This window comes from Dipteris shenzhenensis, chromosome 23 (assembly GCF_047967505.1).
Source record: "Dipteris shenzhenensis isolate YYH24624 ecotype China chromosome 23, Dip_SZ_1.0, whole genome shotgun sequence".
NCBI classification, from domain to species: Eukaryota; Viridiplantae; Streptophyta; class Polypodiopsida; order Gleicheniales; family Dipteridaceae; genus Dipteris; species Dipteris shenzhenensis.
This window is the reverse complement of record NC_141618.1, coordinates 51,178,079-51,200,373: the sequence shown is the minus strand read 5'-3', so window position 1 is coordinate 51,200,373 and position 22,295 is coordinate 51,178,079. Positions and strand designations below refer to the sequence as shown.

Genomic DNA, 22,295 nt, shown 5'->3' with positions numbered 1-22,295 from the left:
GATATGATATATATATTAACGTCTTCAAAAGGCCAAAATGACCTATGAGACCAAAAGTTTACAAATGTGGTGGATCTGATACAAAGTCTGTAAAAGCTGAAAGCTAAAAGAACTAAAAATCTAACTAAAAAACTGAACTGAAAAAGGTAGTAGGGGAGGTCCTAATGTGTAGTATCTAGGAGAGGAGAAGAGTAGTATCTGGGAGAGGAGAAGAGGATACATCCAAGAGCTCTCTAGACACCATATACATCAATTATCCAAAGATCGCTCTCATCGGCTGATGGCGGATAGCATCAATGTCCTCCATGGTGAGAACTCTGGCTGGACGACTCCCATGCCGTGCTGGTATGGTGTGGATCCTCGGTCGTAGTCTCCGACGGTGTCGAGGTGGGCCCCTCATCCTAGGGCAGCGAGACCGTCCCAACTCCACCGCTCGATCATCTAGTCGAGGTATATTGTGGAGCCTGCTGATCTGAATCTTCATTCTGTGGTGGCTGAAAGTAGTCTGTAATGTGCCTCTGGTGCTGTGTCTCCCTCTCTGAGCCCCTCCTCAAGAGATCCTCTCTGTGTCTACGCAACTCCAATAAGTAGAGTGTCCGAGACATCTCTGATCCTGGTATCTCATGACCCTAGAAAGCGGTCCGAAGCCCTCTCTGAATAGGCAATGAAAACGACCCCGTATCTCATAGTATACTGGGCAGTGACAAATGTAATGTAACTCTGTCTCTGGCTCTATATGGCACAACTGACAAATCCTGGCCTCAGATGGTACACCTCTAAATCTGCCTGTCTCAATCTCTAGCTGGTGTGAGGATGTGCGTATCTGACCAAGAGCACACCGTATCCCATGAGAGAGATGAGTATCCATATAGCTGGGTCTAATCACAAAGCCGTCCTCTGTAAGCTGGAGAAGATGCTCTCTATAGAAAGCCATCTTCGTACCAAGCTCATGTGCCGGCTGTATCCATGTCCTCTTGGTATCCAACTGAGTCAAGTCCTGCCTGATAAGCCGAGTAATGTCTGCCCGGGTGAAAGAGATGGAGGGTGCATCTAGGGAGTACTGAAAAGGAGGTAGTCTGTCCATACTAAAGCCATGCAGCTCAAACCAAGATGTCATCTGTGCATACCAGCATGATCTATCTCCCTGTGATGCCAACTGTCGTGAAGACTCTAGGGCTAAATGAGCATATCTGTCTCTAGGGAGAGCCCAGGTGCGATGCATGAAAGAGACTGATCGAGTGAGTGCCTCCACCACCAATGGAGGGGCAGCGAGCTCTGCACGAATAATCTCATGTGGGATGGAGGCCTTGGCCCTAATCATCCGGGAAATCATAGAAACCAAGGGCCTCTCCATACATCGCCATCCATCAGTGCTACCAACTCTGCTATGATGAGAGAGAGAGATAACAGAATATGAAGGAAGACTATATTTACTGTATAGATGGCTAGCAAAGAGTGGCAAAGCCACAGCCGGAGATGGGGCTGGAGTAGTATGAGGCAAGCTCTCAAGAGAGGGGAGGGATGATCTAATAATCACACACCAAAATGGAAAGGGAAGCCCCTCTTATATAGGGGCTGGAGGGGGGCTGGTCGGCCAGCCCTGCTGGTCGGGTTTTTCCAAGCAGTAGTGCATGAAGATTCTTGCATATTTCTATGCATATTTGTATATTAGATACACACACATTAATTGCACATATGAGATGCATATTAGATGCACATGCATCTAACATCAATATTGAAACATGTTAATGCATCTAAGGCTGCATGCTATCTATTGCCAATGCTTTATGCATATAAACCAAGCTCTTTATCGGAGAAATGGTCATGGTGGAGAACTATAAATCATACGCTAGTGAGCAGCACGTTGGCCCCTTCCGCAAGAGCTCTTTTGCAATTATTGGGCAGTGGCAAAAGCAACCTGATTGATGATATGTTGTTTGTCTTGGCAAGTGTGCAAAACCAATGCGCTTGAACAAAGTAGTAGATCTGATTCACAATTCAAGCAATCATCAAAATCTAGATAAGGTTCAAGTCTTAATACATTTTTAAGAAATAATTGACTTGGATGATGGTAATTTTGAGCCTATAACAAGCTTATATTTCACTTTAACTAGGGTTTCCTTTAAGGATAGCTCCTCTAAGTATTACCTTGATGATTGGGCCAACAACTTTACAAAGGTCACTAAGAAATTGAGAGCCAAAGGTGTAGACTTGGATAACAATTGATTCTTGATTATACAAGGTGAGGTTGATTTTGCCTCTAAAGATAGCTCCTCTAAGTATTACTTTGATGATTAGGCCAACTACTTGTCCAAGTTAGATGAATAAGCGTTGTGTTTTTTAGTATATGGAAAATTTGGAGATAGATAAAGAGTTTTTTTGTAGGTATCACAATGAATGAGTATGTACTTTTTGAATATTATAGTCAATGAATATGTACTTTTTGAATATATATGCTTGGTCTTTAAAATTTAATATGTATTCAAATATACACTTCACTTATAATAAGCAAATTTATCTTCTGCTAAACATAATATGCATGTTAAGCTAACAAATATACAACTTACACATAATATGCAAACAAGATGCATTTTATGTTAACAAATATACATATATATGCATAATTGTTTATATACCCCACCCTTGTCACAAAGGCAGCAACCCAGCGAGCACTTGTCACGCCTACATTTGAAAACAATGAAAGAGATTTATATATCCCACCCTTGTCACAAAGGCAGTAGCCCAGCAAGCACTTGTCGTGCCTACATTTGAACATGCATCTCTGTGGATGCATACCGCCTGTTAGAGCTCATCTGGTGATGTATTGGACATGGATGGTGTCCTTTGAGATCATAGTGGGACTAGGCATCTTGTTTGCCATAGTGGGGTTTGTGGGAGATTCTGGAATGTCAGATTTGAGTTTGATGGTCCCTCTCTCTCTCTATCACACACACACACACACACATGCTTTTTTTTGTGTTAGAATTAACATATAAGACATAGTAGTCTGTAACTTGTACCTTGTAACTTGAAGCAACAGTTTCCTATTCCTCGATATCCTGGATAGATTGGATGGATCAGCATGTTTTAGCCGTATCGACTTCTTGAAGAGTGGCTACCATATCAAGTCAGGGAGGATGTGCATAAGACTGCATTTCGCACATCATTTCGTTTGTATGAGTATCTAGTTATGCCTTTCGGTCTTACAAATGCCCCTGCCACTTTCAATCGCATGATGGACAGGATTTTCATCATCGCTCGTTCATCACAGGAGTCTTCTTTGATGATATCTTGGTTTATTCCAAGAATGAAGAGGAGCACAAAGTACATTTGGCCATAGTCTTTGAGGAGCTTCGTAAGCATAAGCTCCACATCAATCCTAAGAAGAGTGAATTCTTCCTTTCGGAAATACACTATCTTGGGCATATTGTTTCCAAGGATGGTATCCAGCCAAGGTTGAGGCTATCAAGAATTGGCCCGAACTCAAGTCCGTGCATGAGGTTCGTAGTTTTCTTGGATTATGTTCATATTATAGAAGGTTCATTTGGCATTTTGCTTTGATTGCTGCCCCTCTTCATGAATTAACAAAGAAGAAGGTTCCATTCAAGTGGACGGGATCTGGAAAGGAAAGCTTTCTTTGCACTAAAGGATGCAATCATTTGTGGGCCCGTACTTATTATTCCTGACTTGCATAAACCATTCTTTGTGGAATGTGATGCTTCTGGAGATTGTTTGGGCGCTGCTCTCAATCAAGAAGGACACCCAGTTGCATTTGAAAGCCGCCGTTTGCGTGATACGGAACTCTCATTGGGCATTTATGAAAAGGAGTTATTGGCAGTGATTCATGCACTAACTATTTGGAAGCATTATCTTCTTGGTGCTAAATTTATGGTGAAAACTGATAATCAAAGCTTGAGGTATTTTCTTACACAAACCAAGCTTTCGGAGAAGCATATGGAGAAGCATATGAGGATGGCAAATTTTCTCTCTATGTTTCATTTTCAGATTGTACATACACCAGGAAAGAAGAACGTTGTGGCCGATGCATTGTCCCGAAGGCCATATGTGGCTTCTATTACTATTGCCTCACATGAAGATCTATCTACATGGCATAGCAGTAGGGGGTTCATGGTGCTTAGGTGAGGCATAGATGTAGCGATCGTCGCAAGTTGGATGGTGCCACCTATGACACAAGAGTCCATGCCACTCGATGAGGACAGTTCACCCCACGCAGCATCCCGTTAGTAGTGGTAGGATGGCAGTTGGCAGACACCACATTCCTCTTCTTTGTAGTCGCAGAGGAGAGTCGCCTCAGAAGAGTGGGTGCATTGATTGATGCACTCCTCCCATGACAGAGGATTCGAGTGGTAGGTCTTTAGGGGAAGGCATGGCAGGTCAACCCCATCACCAAGCGTTCAGCAATGGAGGCTCTGGTTGTAGGAGGGACGGTAGACTGGGATCCTAGGGAGTGGCAGTGGCCAACACTAGAGCCAGAGATCTCAGGGACCTCGATGCCTTTCTTCGTACTAAAGAACTATAAGCAGAGTACAACTCAATATCATGTATCAAGATCCCCAATGCTATACAGGCCTAGTGGGCTGTGAGAATTTCTTGAATCCGTAGCTATCGAGTAGTGGTACGTCGTGGCAGCGGGCAAGCTCTATGTGTGCACCGCATCAGGTGAGCCATGTCGAGGGACTCCTCGGCTAGAGTAGTTTCCATTAAGGAGGGTAGAGATAGGTCGTACTTGAACTCCATGGTCTCAAAAGTCACCTACCTCCGCTACCTCCAATCCATACCTCCGATCCACTAGTCATCTCATAGCTAGTAGCTCCTCCTCTGTCTCACTGTGTCCCAGGGCATCCTTAGATATGAAGAAATATGTGATAGTATGCTGCATCTAGTCAGTCTGAGTCACATGTACTGCATTCTCTATCTGCTGCTATCAGAGATCTGATCATTCAGTTTCAGTCCCTTGTGGCTTGTATGAGACCCTCTGCTGTATTCTTTGTCGCATAGCCCTGTGAGGGCTCTTGCCTACGTTAATAAATCTTTCTTTCTAGAAGTTACAAACCATTGCAAACTTGATCATAAAAATGGAGCAGTCGTGTCAGTGGACCAAAACCCAGGAAGGGGTAGTGAAAGTGGCCTTTGATCTCATAATAAATTGGGCAGAAACATAAGAAGTGCTCCTTTGTCTCTCCCCCAAGGTGCATAGCCTACATACCCCTTTGGATATGCCTCCTGCTCTGCTTGTCTCCATGTGACGAGACCCGTATTTGCCCAATGGCAATCCTCAATGCATGTGAGACTCCTCGAGATATTGGGGTCTCTGATGATGAAACCGTCCTCTGATATCCTCAAGAAATGATCTCAGTAGAACTGGGTCTTGGTAGGGAGCTCATAATCTCAACTCCTAGAGGAAGTAGTGTGGGTGGTGCATCCAAACTATACTTAAATGGGGAAAGCCAGGATCCCCACCACCATCTGTGATCCATGTCTTGTGAAGTAGCGAGATATCTGTGCATACCAGACAGTAGTAGCAATGCTCCTGTGAGCTCCTCCGCCTCCCCCTTCTAGCTACCTACCTCAGCAACTTGTGCACTCCTACCGTCCACCTCACGACTAGTTCTCTGCCTCTCCCTTGTGTCCTACTCCTCGCCGCCGCCTCCCCACCCTGCCTCCCCGCCCATCAACCCCCCGCCATCTCCTTCACGAAGCACCTTGGTTCTATTTTTGCTTGAGACCACCTGTGAAGATTTGCTGCCAGCCCCATCGCTTGATCACTGCTGTGGTTCCCACCAGTCCAGTATCTAGTGCTACAGCCGTCTTGCTCAGCTGTAATGCTGTAATTCCACTGCATTGCCTTCCTATGAGTCCTGTGTAGTATGACCTGTTCGAAGGTAGCACTTTTCAGTGCACCACACCAATAGCATTCGACGTTCTATATATTGCATGCATATGACAGGCAGCTTGCATGTGTGAATCAAGTCCTTGAGGCTCCACGCTTGCTCTTCAATGGTCTCATTCCCCCTTCACACCTCAGCTCCACTACGAGTTGGTTTTCTCACAAACCCAGGGGCTACCTACCTCTTAGTGGGGGATATTTTTTGGTTTCAGGTGGATCCTCCGAGGGCCACAGACCACCACTCGCTATCTGGGTTTTCAAGTGGCGTTTGGATGTCACTCCTAGCTTAGGAGTTCCTCCCAGTGCTTGATTCCATTCGTTCAACCTGCGAGGATCGATGCATCTATGCCTCAGTCATTGCCTAAGCACCACAAACCCCCTACTGCTATCGCAAGTGCCGCTGTCTCCAGGTGCCTGTAGGTGTCTCTCCATATGCGTAAGGCCCACACGGGTCCCCGAGCCTACTAACCATCCCAATCAATGTGTGACCTCTCTTCCAACTGCTTACTTATGATGTCCCTCACCTAGCCACGTTCAGAAGAGTGGCTGCCGACTGGCTATTGGGGTCTTCACACCGCAAACAAAGGCTACGGATGAAGGGTGAAAAAGGGCGAGTGAGCGGGGCATCACCGTGCTACAGAGTCAGCAAGCCCTATTGGGCAAGCTTGTTATCCGCAGTCTACTGATGATCTCGGAGGGGCAAACGTGGAAGCTACTATTTCATCAGGGGATCAACACTTATACTTCGTGGAGAGGGGGAGAGTGGCCGCCATCAGCAGTTCGATGGATCTTCACGATGGCCCCGCTCACTTGCACTTTTTCACCCTTCATCTGTAGCCTGCTGTTTGTGGTGCCAGCCTTCTTTAAACACCCCCCACCAGCAGGGCAGCCACTCTTCTGGAATGGCTAGCAGCACAAGTCAGCAGTTGGGAGAGAGGTCACAGATTGAGTGAGTTGGGAGAGAGGTCACAGATTTATTAGGCTCGAGGACCCGCGCGAGCCTTACGCGTATGGAGAGACTGCAGATAACGAGCTTGCCCAATAGGGCTTGCTGACTCTGTAGCTCGGTGATGCCCAATCCACCCTCTGACTACGAAAGGATGGCAGGCTCTGGGTGTCGGCTCTACTGTCTCTGCTACCACGCTCTTGACCAAAAAGCAAGTTCTGGACTATAGAGTCTCTTGCCACACATGAATGTGAGAAACACCAACACGAGGCCACGTACCTAGATGTGGCCCGAAGAACCTGATTGACCACTAGCGCTCGCCGACTAGAAGTGAGAGCTTATGAAAGTAGGTAAAGAAATTGTGGATTTATTATTTAATTTCTTGTTATTGCTTATGGGAACTGTGATCGAGAACTGCTTGTCGCCACAAACCAAGCATGACAACTTGATGGGAGGGATTACCAATCTCTACTAGAGTGTCAAGAATCCCTCCAAGGAGAGCTAAGATGGGGGCCAATCCATAAGTGTATTGACCTATGCATCTGGGCCCCACCAACAGTCTACCGATGCAGTGGTCTGGAAGGTCTCGCGGTCAGCAGAGCTCCTCATCCTCTATCTCACTCTAAGTAATACAAGCGAGTACATCATCCGAGGAAGGCCAACAAAGCCCTACATGTCAAAGTCATAGGATGGCAAGAGAAAGGTTGTCCCATGCAAGATGCACATTCCCTCGCCACCATAATGGGCTTCTCCGAGCTTCTCGCTATGCATGCATGGAGAGTTGGCACACAATATGGAAAGGAAGAAGGCTTTCTCCTTCACAAGAGAGGCACTCTTGTGCCGCCATCCATGAGGGTTTATGTTCCATTTTTATCTTCCAAAAGTATTGGATTTCTGCAAGATCTACCCCTATAACTTGCTCAAAGATAGCATTAGTGAAGAAAATAAAAAACAGAGTGCGTACAAGTGATACCAAGTCATCTTTGTACTTATAAGCCAATATTTCCCAGTGTTTGATGTGTTGTTTAAGGACATCATCAAAAGCAGTTTCCAAGCTCCTACAAACTTCACCATCAACACCAAATTGCTCAGCAAAACCCTAGTCTGAAATGAAAAGCCGAAGAGTCTTCATGTACATGCTCTTTGCAATCATTATATTTGGAGGGCGAACATCCCTGCTCACAACTCCTTTTAAATGAACAGATTGCAATACCTCTACCAGATCACCGCATGTCAAATTGGATCCATGTTTTAAGAACAGCCTCATGCATAAATGGTTCACCTATAGGCTCCAGAATCAACATTGAGCAAATGCATAGGTGAAGTCTAGGCACCCCATCAATACCTTCAAGCCATTTGAGATACTTGACATCATTATCAAGCTGTTGGCCTCGTTTTTGAGCTTTGAGTGCATATTTTCAACCACTATTTTCAACCAAATAGGCATCGCTTGTCCTACCAACTACCCAAGTGGCTCTGCTGCTGTCCCCAATCCAGCTAACAATAAGATCGATTATGTGTTCAGCTTTAGACCTCAGCTTTAAACCTAGAGAGGTAGGTTCTACTTGTAAATAAGCACACAAACTTTCTCCCACAATTGAGGTACCATCATCCTGGGCACCATCCAAACATACATCATCCGCTACGAGTGGACAGCCTTGCCTCACTGATCTCTTCAAGAGAAACCTCTCCCCCATCTTGCCACCAATGATGACACTACTCGAAGCTGTGTCCTATATAAATTTAAGATGCCCCGATGAAGGGAAGCGAGTCTCTCCAAGGTGCCCTCGAGGAAGGACCAATCCACTCGATCATAAGCCTTCTTGAAGTCGAGAAGTAGGATTGCCAAATGCTGCCCACTGTGCTACACCCATTCTGTTGCCTCGAAAAAGGTGAAGACGTCCAAGATGCTACGCTCCTTCTTCATGTCATGGATAAGGTTCAAAAGGAGTCGGCGTACTCGAGCACTGATATTGGCAGCCATTCTAGAAGAGTGGCTACCGATCAATCTCCTACTGGGGGTTGTCTAAAGAAGGTTGTTGGCCGTAATCACCATCTCCACACTACAAATAGGCTACAGATGAAGGGTGAAAAAGGGCGAGTGAGCGGGGACATCATGAAGATCCAGTGACATAGGAGTCCATGCCAGTCGATGAGGACAGTTCACTCCGTGCGGCATCCGGTTAGTTGTGGTAGGATGGTGGTTGGCAGACACCACAGTCCTCTTCTTCACAGTTATAGAGGACAGTCACCTTAGGAGAGCGGGTGCATTGATTGATCCACTCCTCCCATGGCACAGGATTTGAGTTGTAGGTCTTTAGGGGAAGGCGTGGTAGGTCTCGGTCCCACCATCACCAAGCAAGGTTGAGACGGTTACGGCTACGGTTACAGCTCATCAGCCTGTTTGTGGTGTGGAGATGGTTATGCGGCTCAACCTTCTTTAGACATCCCCCAGTAGCCAGGAGGAGATTGCTCGGTAGCCACTCTTCTGGAATGGCTAGCAGGGTGAGGGACAACATAAGTCAGCAGTTGGGAGAAAGGTCACACATTGAGTGGAATGGTTATAGGCTGGGGGACCCACGTGGGCCTTACGCGTATGGAGAAACACCTATAGGCAACTGGAGACAGTGGTACTTGCGACAACGATAGGGGGTTTGTGGTGCTTAGGTGAGCGAGCAAGGCATAGACGCAACGATCCTCATAGGTTGGATGTTGCTACCTGTGACACAGGAGTCCCATGCTAGTCGATGAGGACAGTTCACTCCACGCGGCATCCCATTAGTAGTGGCAAGACGGTGGTTGGCAGACACCACAGTAGCCAGGAGGAGATTGCTCGGTAGCCACTCTTCTGGAATGGCCAGCAGGGTGAGGGACAACATAAGTCAGCAGTTGGGAGAAAGGTCACACATTGAGTGGAATGGTATGGGCTGGGGGACCCACAATCCTCTTCTTCACAGTTGCAGAGGACAATCACCTCAGGAGAGTGGATTGATTGACCCACTCCTCCCATGGTAGAGGATTTGAGTGGTAGGTCTTTAGGGGAAGGAGTGGCAGGTTGAAGCAATTATGGTTGTTTGCAGTGTGGAGACAATTACGTAGAAACCTTCTTTAGAAACCCCCTAGCAGCCAGAGATTGTTGGTAGCCACTCTTCTGGAATGGCGAGGTGAGGGACATCACAAGTCACTAGTTGGGAGAAAGGTCACACATTGAGTGCGATGGTTATAGGTTGGGGGACTCGTGCGAGCCTTACGTGCGGGCCTTACACGTATGGAGAAACACCTACAGGCACCTAGAGACAATGGCACTTGTGATAGTAGTAGGGGGTTCATGGTGCTTAGGTGAGAGGCATAGACGCAGCGATCCTCGCAGGTTGGATGGTGCCACTTGTGACACAAGAGTCCATGCCACTCGATGAGGACAGTTCACCCCATGATACATCCCGTTAGTAGTGGTAGGATGGCGGTTGGCAGACACCACAGTCCTCTTCTTCACAGTCATAGAGGACAGTCGCCTCAAGAGAGCAGGTGCATTGATTGACCCACTTCTCCCATGGCAGAGGATTTGAGTGGTAGGTCTTTAGGGGAAGGCATGGTAGGTCAACCCCATCACCAAGAAGGATTTCAAGTTCAACAATGGAGGCTCTGGTTGTAGGAGGGACGATTGGGATCCTGGGGAGTGGCGGTGGCCAACGCTAGAGCTAGCAGAGATTTCAGGGACCTCGATGCCTTTCTTTGTACTAAAGAACTATAAGCTGAGTACAACTCAATATCATGTATCAAGATCACCGGTGCTATAGAGGCCTAGTGGGCTATGAGAATTTCTTGAATCCATAGCTACCGAGTAGTGGTACGTCGTGGCAGTGGGCAAGCTCTATGTGTGCACCGTATCAGGTGAGCCATGTCAAGGGACTCCTCGGCTAGAGCAGTTTCCATTAAGGAGGGCAGAGATAGCACCTGAACTCCGTGGTCTCGAAATTCGCCTAACCTCTGCTACCTCCGATCCATACCTCGCGATCCCCAGTCATGATCCCCAGTTATCTCGTAGCTAGTAGCTCCTCCTATGTCTCACTGTGTCCCAAGGCATCCTTAGATATGAAGAAATATGTGATAGTATGATGCATCTAGTCAGTCTGAGTCACATGTACTGCATTCTCTATCTACTGCTATCAGAGATCTGATCATTCAGTTTCAGTCCCTTGTGGCTTGTATGAGACCCTCTGCTATATTCTTTGTCGCATAGCCCCATGAGGGCTCTTGCCTACGTTAATAAATCTTTCTTTCTTTCTTTCTTTCTAGCAGTTACAAACCATTGCAAACATGATCATAATAATGGAGCAGTCGTGTCAGTGGACCAAAACCCAGGAAGAGGTAGTGAAAGCGGCCTTTGATCTCATAATAAATTGGGTAGAAACATAAGAAGTGCTCCTCTATCTCTCCCCCAAGGTGCATCGCCTGCATACCCCTTTGGATATCCCTCCCGCTCTGCTTGTCTCGATGATGTGACGAGACCCGTATTTTCCCAATGGCAATCCTCAATGCATGTGAGACTCCTCGAGATATCGGGGTCTCTGATGATGAAACCATCCTCTGATATCCTCAAGAAATGATCTCAGTAGAACTGGGTCTTGGTAGGGAGCTCATAATCTCATCTCCTAGAGGAAGTAGTGGTGGTGGTGCATCCAAACTATACTTAAATGGGGGAAGCCGCGATCCCCACCATCTGTAATCCATGTGTTGTGAAGCAGCAAGATATCGGTGCATACCACACAGTAGTAGCAATGCTCCTGCGAGCTCCTCCACCTCCCCCTTCTAGCTACCTCCATTAGCTACCTGTGCACCCTTGCCATCCACCTCGCGACTAGTTCTCCGCCTCTCCCTCGTGTCCTGCTCCTCGCTGCCTCCCATCAACCCCCCGCCATCTCCTTCACGAAGCACCCTGGTTCTGTTTTTGCTCGAGACCACACCCACCAAACCTGTGAAGCTTTGCTGCCAACCCCATCGCTTGATCACTGCTATGGTTCCCAGTCCCAGTCATGACCTTAGTGCTACAGCCATCTTGCTCAGCTGTAATTCTACTGCATTGCCTTCCTATGAGTCCTGTGCAGTGTGACCTATTCGAAGGCAGCACTTTTCGACGCACCACACTAGCAGCGTTCGACGTTCTATATATTGCATGCATATATGACAGGCAGCTTGCGCATGTGAATCAAGTCCTTGAGGCTCCACGCTTGCTGTTCAATGGTCTCATTCCCCCTTCACACCTGAGCTCCACTACTAACCTAGGGGCTACCTCTCAGTGGGGGATATTTTTTGGTTTCAGATGAATCCTCCGAGGGCCACAGACCCACACTCGCTCTCTGGGTTTTCAAGTGGGGTCTGGATGTCACTCCAGCTTAGGAGTTCCTCTCGGTGCTTGATTCCATTCGATGGAAGTTGGCATTTTGAAGCATTGATAAGATCTCACTTCTAGGTCGTCGGGCAGGGGCCCTAGTGGTCAATCAGTTTCTTCTGGCCACATCTACTGGCCACATCTTGGTATGTGGCCTCGTGTTGGTGTTTCTCATGTTCCTCAGCTCAAGAGGCTAGAGTCCAGAACTTCCTTTGGTCAAAAGAGCGGATGGTAGCAGAGACACAAGAGCCTGCTGGCAGGTATTCATCCTTTCATAGTCAGAGGGTGGATTGGGCATCACCGACGAGCTCTAGAGTCCAGCAGTCCCTCTTGGGCAAGCTTGTTATCCACAGTCTGTTGGATCCTGGAGGGGCAAACGTGGAAGCTACTATTTCAGTAGGGGATCAACACTTATACGCCGACTCCTTTTGAACCTTATCCATGACATGCAAAAGGAGCACAACATCCTACACGTCTTCACCTTTTTTGAGGCAACGGAATGGGCGTAGCACAGTGAGCGAGCAAGGCATAGACGCAACGATCCTCGTAGGTTGGATGTTGCTACCTGTGACACAGGAGTCCCATGCTAGTCGATGAGGACAGTTCACTCCATGCGGCATCCCATTAGTAGTGGCAAGACGGTGGTTGGCAGACACCACAGTAGCCAAGAGGAGATTGCTCGGTAGCCACTCTTCTGGAATGGCCAGCAGGGTGAGGGACAACATAAGTCAGCAGTTGGGAGAAAGGTCACACATTGAGTGGAATGGTTATGGGCTGGGGGACCCACAATCCTCTTCTTCACAGTTGCAGAGGACAATCACCTCAGGAGAGTGGATTGATTGACCCACTCCTCCCATGGTAGAGGATTTGAGTGGTAGGTCTTTAGGGGAAGGAGTGGCAGGTTGAAGCAATTATGGTTGTTTGCAGTGTGGAGACAATTACGCGGAAACCTTCTTTAGAAACCCCCTAGCAGCCAGAGATTGTTGGTAGCCACTCTTCTGGAATGGCGAGGTGAGGGACATCACAAGTCACTAGTTGGGAGAAAGGTCACACATTGAGTGCGATGGTTATAGGCTGGGGGACTCGTGCGAGCCTTACGTGCGGGCCTTACACATATGGAGAAACACCTACAGGCACCTAGAGACAATGGCACTTGTGATAGTAGTAGGGGGTTCATGGTGCTTAGGCGAGAGGCATAGACGCAGCGATCCTCGCAGGTTGGATGGTGCCACTTGTGACACAAGAGTCCATGCCACTCGATGAGGACAGTTCACCCCACGATACATCCCGTTAGTAGTGGTAGGATGGCGGTTGGCAGACACCACAGTCCTCTTCTTCACAGTCATAGAGGACAGTCGCCTCAAGAGAGCAGGTGCATTGATTGACCCACTTCTCCCATGGCAGAGGATTTGAGTGGTAGGTCTTTAGGGGAAGGCATGGTAGGTCAACCCCATCACCAAGCAGGATTTCAAGTTCAACAATGGAGGCTCTGGTTGTAGGAGGGACGATTGGGATCCTGGGGAGTGGCGGTGGCCAACGCTAGAGCTAGCAAAGATTTCAGGGACCTCGATGCCTTTCTTTGTACTAAAGAACTATAAGAGCAAAGACCCATGTTAGAATTGCTTTGTGATTACTACGAGGATGTGCGCCATAAATACATGGATTGCCACTTTGGTGAGAGTCTACGCTATCATCATTATGGGTCTCTAAAAATCTAACATGGGTCTTTACTATGGTTACCATGGTTTGGCTACAATGATATTTAGCCACAGTGGTTTAGTTACAGGTATTAATCCATAGTGGTTACCATGGTTTGGCCACAGTGGTATGGCTTGGCTACAAATGATTAAATCTCGTCTGTGTCTTGCGGAGTGTATGAGATTGTTAGGTAGCATCAAGACTATTGTCTCGTGCATCCCAAAGGTGCCATATCCCTGCTATGAGTCCTCTAGGGCATCCCAAAGGTGCCATAGGAGTGCTGTGAGTCCTCTAGGGCATCCCAAAGGTGCCATACGAGTCCTCTAGGGCTGTGAGTCCTCTAGGGCATCCCAAAGGTGCCATACGAGTCCTCTCATGCATCCCAAAGGTGCCATATCCCTGTGAGTCCTCTAGGACATCCCAAAGGTGCCATATCCCTGTGAGTCCTCTAGGACATCCCAAAGGTGCCATATCCCTATCCTCTAGGGCATCCCAAAGGTTCCATATTCTACGGCATCCCAAAGGTGCCCTAGAATAGCCCAAAGGTTCCATATTCTAGGGCATCCCAAAGGTTCCATATTCTAGGGCATCCCAAAGGTGCCCTAGAATATCCCAAAGGTTCTATATTCTAGGGCATCCCAAAGGTGCCCTAGAATATCCCAAAGGTTCTATGTTCTAGGGCATCCCAAAGGTGCCCTAGAATATCCCAAAGGTTCTATATTCTAGGGCATCCCAAAGGTGCCATATCCCAAAGGTGCCCTAGAATATCCCAAAGGTTCTATATTCTAGGGCATCCCAAAGGTGCCATATCCCTATGAGTCCTCTAGGGAAACCATATGGCACTATAGTGGTCGCATTATTGAGGTGGGTGGGTTTATGCCTTAGGACACACACCTATAAATAGGTGCCCCCCCCTCACTTTCACTTATCATGGCTGCTCTCTTCTTGACACCTTTTCCTAGCAAGATGAGGGCCTCTCATATAAAATGGATAAGGAGGCCTCTAGCGCATCCATATGGCACTCTAGCCCCTCCCATGCGTCCTCTAGGGCATCCATATGGGCATCCATATGGCACTCTAGTCGCTCGCGTGAGTCCTCTATGGCTCCGTCTTCATCGTAAACTCTCTCCCGAAGAGAATGCTTTCAATGCTTGAGCAATTGATAACGGCGTAAAGCTCCTTGTCATAAACTATGAATTGTTCTGAGCACTATCTAGTTTCTTGCTAATACACACCCCTTGAAGCACTGTTTCGATGCCAATATTATGGGCGTCCATTATGACCTCGAATGACACATCCCAAGAGGCAATCTCCAAAACAGGGACCTCGATCGCTACTTTCTTTAGCGCATAGAAGGCCTCTAGCGCTCTTCCTGTGACCGCCAATTTTTGGAGATATAGTAGTATTTGGTCGATGTTATGCATGATGGAGTTGATGGTTATATTGTCTTTGGGATGATTATCATGAATTCATAACCTAGGTCCTAATTAGAAAAAGAAAAACTTTTTGTCCCTCCCAAAACCATTTTATTTTTTTAAAATTTTTTTTTCGGGCCGAAACGGCGTTTCGGCCTGAAACGAAACGGCTGTTCTATTTCAGGAGGCCAGAAACGGCGTTTCGTGTGACTATGCTCAAGAGAGGAAAACACTCCCCCTTTGTTGGTCCAAAGCGCACTAACTGCCACTGTATCTGCCACTTCAACCACCATCCTCCAATCAATGAAGTAGCAAAGAGCTTCCTCTTGGAACTCTGAAAGTATACCCAAGTAGACCTAGTGCAATCATCCACAATGACCACCATAAAGAAACCTTGCTCAATGATGTCGAGGACATTGGCTTGTAGAGATGTGACTATGCTCAAGAGAGGAAAACACTCCCCCTCTGTCGGTCCAAAGTGCACTAACTTTCTGTCACTGTATTTGCCACTTCAACTGCCATCCTCCAATCAATGAGAAGTAGCAAACGGCTTCGTCCTTGGAACTGTGAAAGTATACCCAAGTAGACCTAGTGCAATCATCCACAATGAAACCTTGCTCAATGATGTCGAGGACATTGGCTTGTAGAGATTTGTATGGAACAAAGCCAATCTATCCGAAGCTTTGTGTGACGCCTCCTTCGGGAAGGCGGCTCGGCGTTGTTTGTCCCACATACAAGAGGACCAAACACACGAAGGGGCTTTGATTGGAGGAAGACCATCCACCAACCGATCCTTCGAATCACGTAGAAGAGAAGAGTAGCTCTCATGGCCAAACCGAGCATGCCATAGAGCAGAATAAGAAGAGCAACAACTGTGGCTATCCAAAGCCACCAACTTGTGAAGGCCATCATCGCGAACACCTGAAGCAAGAACCGTCCCCGTCTCGTCGAATCTCGGATTGTGATGATGCCGGTCGAAAAGAGGACCTCTGCTATGTCTCTTGGAGTGTGCTAAATGTATGTACGTTATATGTCAAGTGCTAAATGTATGTACATTATATGTCAAGTGTGGCGCTTTCCAAAAACATAACAGAGGCCTCCAAATTTCCGTTCCTGGAATGTTGTCATATGGAATGCACTATGATGAGGACATCCATCAAGGACTGAACCGGTTGTGAATTGCCGCAAGTACTGGTCCCCCCACTACGCAAGTACTGGTCCCCCCACTATGCAAGTACTGGTCCCCCCACTACACAAGTACTGGTCCCCCCACTACGCAAACGCAAGTACTGGTCCCCCCACTACACACCTAGCTAGGTGCGTAGTGCCTTCTCTGCAGAAGCTCATGACATCCTCATAACTCTTGACCCTAGATAGAGGTCCAAAGCCCTCTCTGAATAGACAATGGAAATGGCCGTGTATCTCATAGTACAGTGTGCAATGACATGTAATGTAACTCTGTCTTTGGCATAGTACAGTGTGCAATGACATGTAATGTAACTCTGTCTTTGGCTCTAGACGGCACAAGTGACATATCCTGCTCGTCGCTGCTACTGGTATCTCTCTGAATCTACTAGTCTCAACCTCTAGCTGATGTGATGATGTGAGTATTTGGTCGATGGCACAACGTAAACCATGAGATAGATGTGTGTCCATATAACTAGGTCGAATCAAAAAGCTATCTCCTGTGAGGTGGAGAAGATGCTCTCTATAGAAAGCCATCTTCGTGGTGCCCAACTTTTATATCCGCTCTATCCATGTTCTCCGGGTGTTCACAGCTAGATCAGGTCCTAACGAATGAGTCTAGTAATCTCCACCCATGTGAGAGACACATCGAGGGTGCTTGAAGAGAGTATTGGAAAGGAGGTAGCCTGTCCATGGTGAAGCCATGCATCTCTGAAACCATGATGACATCGGTGCATACTAGCATGATTTGTCTCCCCGTAGAGCTAACTGTCTGGAAGACTCAAGGGCCAATCTAGCATATCTGTCTCTAGTAGTATCCCATAGGCTGTGCAAACAGGAAACTGATCTGGTAAGCGCCTTAACCTCCATATCCATAGAAGGGGTAGCTAGGTCCGTTCGAATGATATTTTCCATCATAGATCCCCCTTGGATTCCTCTCATGCCATATAGTTACAATGTCCTGCAATAAGGAAATGCGGGGGCCCTGAATGTGTGACACCAACCTAAGACGTAAGGGTTTATTATGGATATCCTTTGTAATGATTTTTGTGCCACCAACGTCACCCTTTCCACCCTTCTCACCCCGTAAAATCTCCCACCATAGTGCCTCCTCTGTATTTCCCATCGTAGATCCCCCTTGGATTCCTGTCATGCCATATAGTTACAATTTCCTATAGTGGGGAAATGCAGGGGCCCAAAATGTGTGTCACCAGCCTAAGATGTAAGGATTTATTATGTATATCCTATGTAAGGGTTTATTATGTATATCCTTTGTAATGATTTTCCGGCAACCTTTACACAAGCTCAAACACACCATCACTTCTAGAAGGTGCTGAAAGATGAAGTCTCGAAGGACAAACGACAGCCTACATAGAGTGCATCTTTTATTTGTGCCAATGCCATTTCCAATTAAGCATTATTACTAAAGATACCGTTACAATTTCACTTACATATAGTTTAACTATATGTAAGTGAAATTGAAAGTGTGTCATTGTAAGGGTCAGCTATAACACGAACGCCGTTGGATTCCTGAGTAAACTACATGTAGACTTGAAGTGAACCAAGGGGAGGGGAGAACTAGGCACACAAAATTATGGATTATCAATAATATACCCACTATGCCTAACATGGTCATGCGCAAGTGTACTGGTAGGGCATTCGAGTCGTGGAAGTGAGGTTGTAGGTTTGAGTGCGGAGGGAAGCTAGTTGCCTATCCCAAAGAAAATTTCTCCCTTCTTGGATTATCAATAATATACCCACTATGCCTAACATGGTCATGCGCAAGTGTACTGGTAGGGCATTCGTCGAGTCGCATTCGAGTCGTGGAAGTGAGGTTGTAGGTTTGAGTGCAGAGGGGAGCTAGTTGCCTATCCCAAAGAAAATTTCTCCCTTCTTGGATGATCTAATGGCTCACATCAATTGCGTCTTTCCCATCATAGATCCCCCTTGGCTTCGTCGCATGCCATATTGTTACAATGTCCTGCAGTGTGGGGAAATGCGAGGTCCCTGAATGTGTGACACCAACCTAAGATGTAAGGGATTTATTAGGTACAATGACCTGCACTTGGACTATCGTGACACTCATAAAGAATTTGGCGCCTTGTGTCTAAGTCCGAAGGTACACATACTCTCCCCTTGTGGAGTAAGTACCCATTATCAATGGTAAAATTTTTCCATCGATTTAGCTCATCGCTCGTAAGAGGAGAGCTATGTGTGGAGTGAACATCTTCGTTTATGTCATAGTGAGAGGGATCCCTTCTTTTAACTAGACTCCACACCCTATCATATGATTGATCATGCTCACAAGTGCCACGTAGAGATTCTAAAAATTCACTCTGCAATTCTGTGAACGAGAGAGAGTTAATCTCTGGCACTCGACTGAGAGCATCAACCACCACATTATATCGCCCTTTGCGATATCTTAGCGTACAATCATATTCTTACAATCATATTCTTGAAGAATTTCGGCCCATCTAGCCTTACATCCCTTCAAGTCCTTTTGAGTAGTAAACCATTTGATACTCTCTTGATCAAATACTACCTCAAATTGGGCACCATATAAATAATGTCGCCACTTTTTCAAAGCATGAATTATAGCAAATAATTCACGTTCATAAGCAGAATAGTTCTGCTGAGCTTTATCAAGCTTTTTACTTTCAAAAGCCATTGGTCTACCCTCTTGAAGTAGCACAGCACCAATGGCTCGAGCACTAGCATCGGTTTCCAACACAAAAGGCTTGTGTGGATCGACTATAACTAGTAAGAAAGCAGTAGCGATAGCTACCTTAAGCTTATCAAAACTATGTTGTTGTTCCTCCTCCCAATTAAAAGCACGACCTTGAGCTTTTAATTGAACAGTCACATTGGAATTGCCACCTTAGCATAATCCCTAATAAACTTCCGATAAAAACCTGCCATCCCAAGGAATATTTGCAATTCCTCAAGATTGCGTGGGTGAGGCCATTTGAGAATGACATCAACTTTGTTAGGATCCATCCTAAGACCCTTTGCAGAAATCAACTTTGTTAGGATCTATCCTAAGACCCTTTGCAGAAATCACATGACCAAGGTAATGTATTTCTGTTTGAAAAAATTCACACTTACTTGCCTTAGCAAAAAGTGCATGTACGCGGAGCAAAAAGTGCATGTACGCGGAGCAAATCAAATATTAAATGTAAATGCTCCATATGTTCTTCCTCAGAACGACTATAGATGAGAATGTCATCTATAGTCGTACGCGGAGCAAATCAAATATTAAACGTAAATGCTCCATATGTTCTTCCTCAGAACGACTATAGATGAGAATGTCATCTAGAAAAACTACAACAAATTTTCCTAGATATGGTCTCAAGACACTATCCATAAGTGTCATGAAAGTTGCTGGGGCATTGGTTAGCCCAAAAGGCATGACCAAAAACTCATAATGCCCAAAGCGTGTACGAAAGGCCGTCTTAGGAACATCTTCAAAGAGCTCATCAACTCGTGACAATGGATACTTATTTTTTATCACATGATTGCATTCAATCCACGATAGTCTACACACATGCGCATAGACTCATCCTTCTTCTTCACCAATAAAATTGGTGAATCCCATGGAGAAGAACTAGGTTTTATAAACCCACGTTGGAGATAGTCAGCTAGCTGACGCTCCACTTCACTAGCTTCACTAGCACTTAGCCGATATGGCGGCTTTCTAAGAGGCTTGCTTCCCTAAACCAAGTCTATGTTGTGCCTCACAACACGTTCAGGAGGCAACCCCGAAGGTAACTCATGTGGAAAAACATCCTTATATGTATCAAGTAAATCTTGCAAATGTTCATTAACAATTGTAGAAGATTCATTGAGTGAAATAGAAGAAGGAGAAGAAGTGTTATGGACCTTAGTGGTATTATTATTATGGCTTAAAGAAAGATTCATAACATCATGAGAGCTTGATGACATATCCACACACATAAAAGGAGACAAGTCATAACAAAAGTAAACCTCTTCTATTTAATTATGCTTGGCAAAATATGAAAGTTCAGCTGTACATATCAATGGTGATGGCGGAACATCCCACTCACCCAAAGGCAACACATAGCCACCCTCTCTTCACACCTCATGCATGTCTTGGCCCCTTGGCCTATCCTTGGCCCCCCATCCTTGGACTAACACTTGACCCCTAAACCTTGTAAATGCCCAAGTGTCCTAGCCCTTGCTTGCACTTAGCATTATACGGTCGAGCACTACCTAGAATCCTATCCTCTCAGGCACCTTGTCCTGACACCACATGAGAGTGGTATCGTGGAACGTGGAAGGCCTTGGCCGTCCTCAGTTTCAGAGGTATCGGGGCCACCTTCGACAAGAGCTAAAAAGATGTATTATTGGTGGACAAATTGATGTACTCATGCTGCAGAAGCACCATCTCAGTGAGAGTCGTATCCGCCGCCGCCGCCGCTGTGGACGGTTACTTAGCGGACAAAGCACCATGTTTTGGGTTGCTACTTTTGGTCTAGGAGGTGTTCAAGGAGGTGTATGCATCGCCATTTTAGAGCAGTGATCGGCAGATATTATTGATAGCAGCATAGCGGTGCTAGACAAAGCACATTGGGTGATATTGCCGCTTGGAGAGGACCGTGTTGGATTCCTAAATGTATATGCTCCCAACTCTGCTAGCAAAGGCACTATGTTTTGGACTGATATTGTTGAAACCTTGCCCATGGCTGATCATTGGTGTGTGGGAGGGGATTTCAACATGCTTGAGGATGCTCATGACAACACACCCTAATGTTGTGTGTGGAAACACACCTTGTATTGGGGAGATGGAACACCCATGTGAACACCCCTAGCATTAGGAAGTGTGGCATTAGGCTAATGGGATGTGGAAACATGTCATTAGGGGTAATTGGCCATTCAAGAAAGGGTAGTTACACATGTGGATAGTTACACTAGAGGGCTAGTGGGAAGTCACACATGTGGGTAGTTACACTAGAGGGCTAGTGGGAAGTCACACATGTGGGTAGTTACACTAGTGGGGGGTTACACACTAGTGGGGGGTTATGGAAGTTGAAGGGTCCCAGGCCCATGGCTATTAAAAGCCCCTTGTATGCTCATTTGAAGAGGTTGGAATATACACTATGTTTTTGGGTCTCTCTCTCTCTCCCTCTTAGTGGTGTTGAGCATAAACATGTGTTGCATTTTGCCTCAATGCCTCAATGCACCTCAACAGGAACACTTGCTGATTGTGTGACTCTAGGAAAAGCATTTGTGGAGAAAGTTATCGATGGATTGAATGCAAGGTTTACAGACTTGCCATTGTTGAATGCGACAAAATTGTTTAGTCCCAAAAGTTACGATGCAAATGAAGAGCTTAGGGATATCCAACATAGAATGTTTTTGGGGCGTTTGTGTGAGAAGTTTGCGTCTAGAGAGCATGAACTTGTGAATGAGAGTGAGTGTGAAGTAGAGTATGTTGAGTTTACTCTTACATTGATAAAGGCATTTCCTAGAGCTACTTTTCATGAAGCTTGGAGAAAATGTGGTGCTGAGCTAGACTGGATTCATGCTTATCCAAATTTGATGAGGCTTTGGCAAATCATGCTTGTAATGCCTGCTAGTACAGCTACATGGGGCCAGAGTAGCAGCATGCGCTAGAGCTATTTTACCGCATGGCTTCCAGGTAGTTGATGCTAATGCAGTTGGAGAAGAACCGCTAATTAATGGTCGCCCACCAGCAGACACAAGCTATCCGGCCCAGTATATTGCAGCATGAGA

General features: G+C 46.3%; 2 pseudogenes; one reads left to right on the top strand and one right to left on the bottom strand.

Annotated features, from left to right (window-relative positions):
* Positions 1 to 253: 253 nt before the first annotated feature.
* LOC147887512 (uncharacterized) lies at positions 254 to 1,396 on the bottom strand (annotated as a pseudogene).
* Positions 1,397 to 20,811: 19,415 nt separating this feature from the next.
* LOC147887511 (uncharacterized) lies at positions 20,812 to 21,309 on the top strand (annotated as a pseudogene).
* Positions 21,310 to 22,295: the final 986 nt, after the last annotated feature.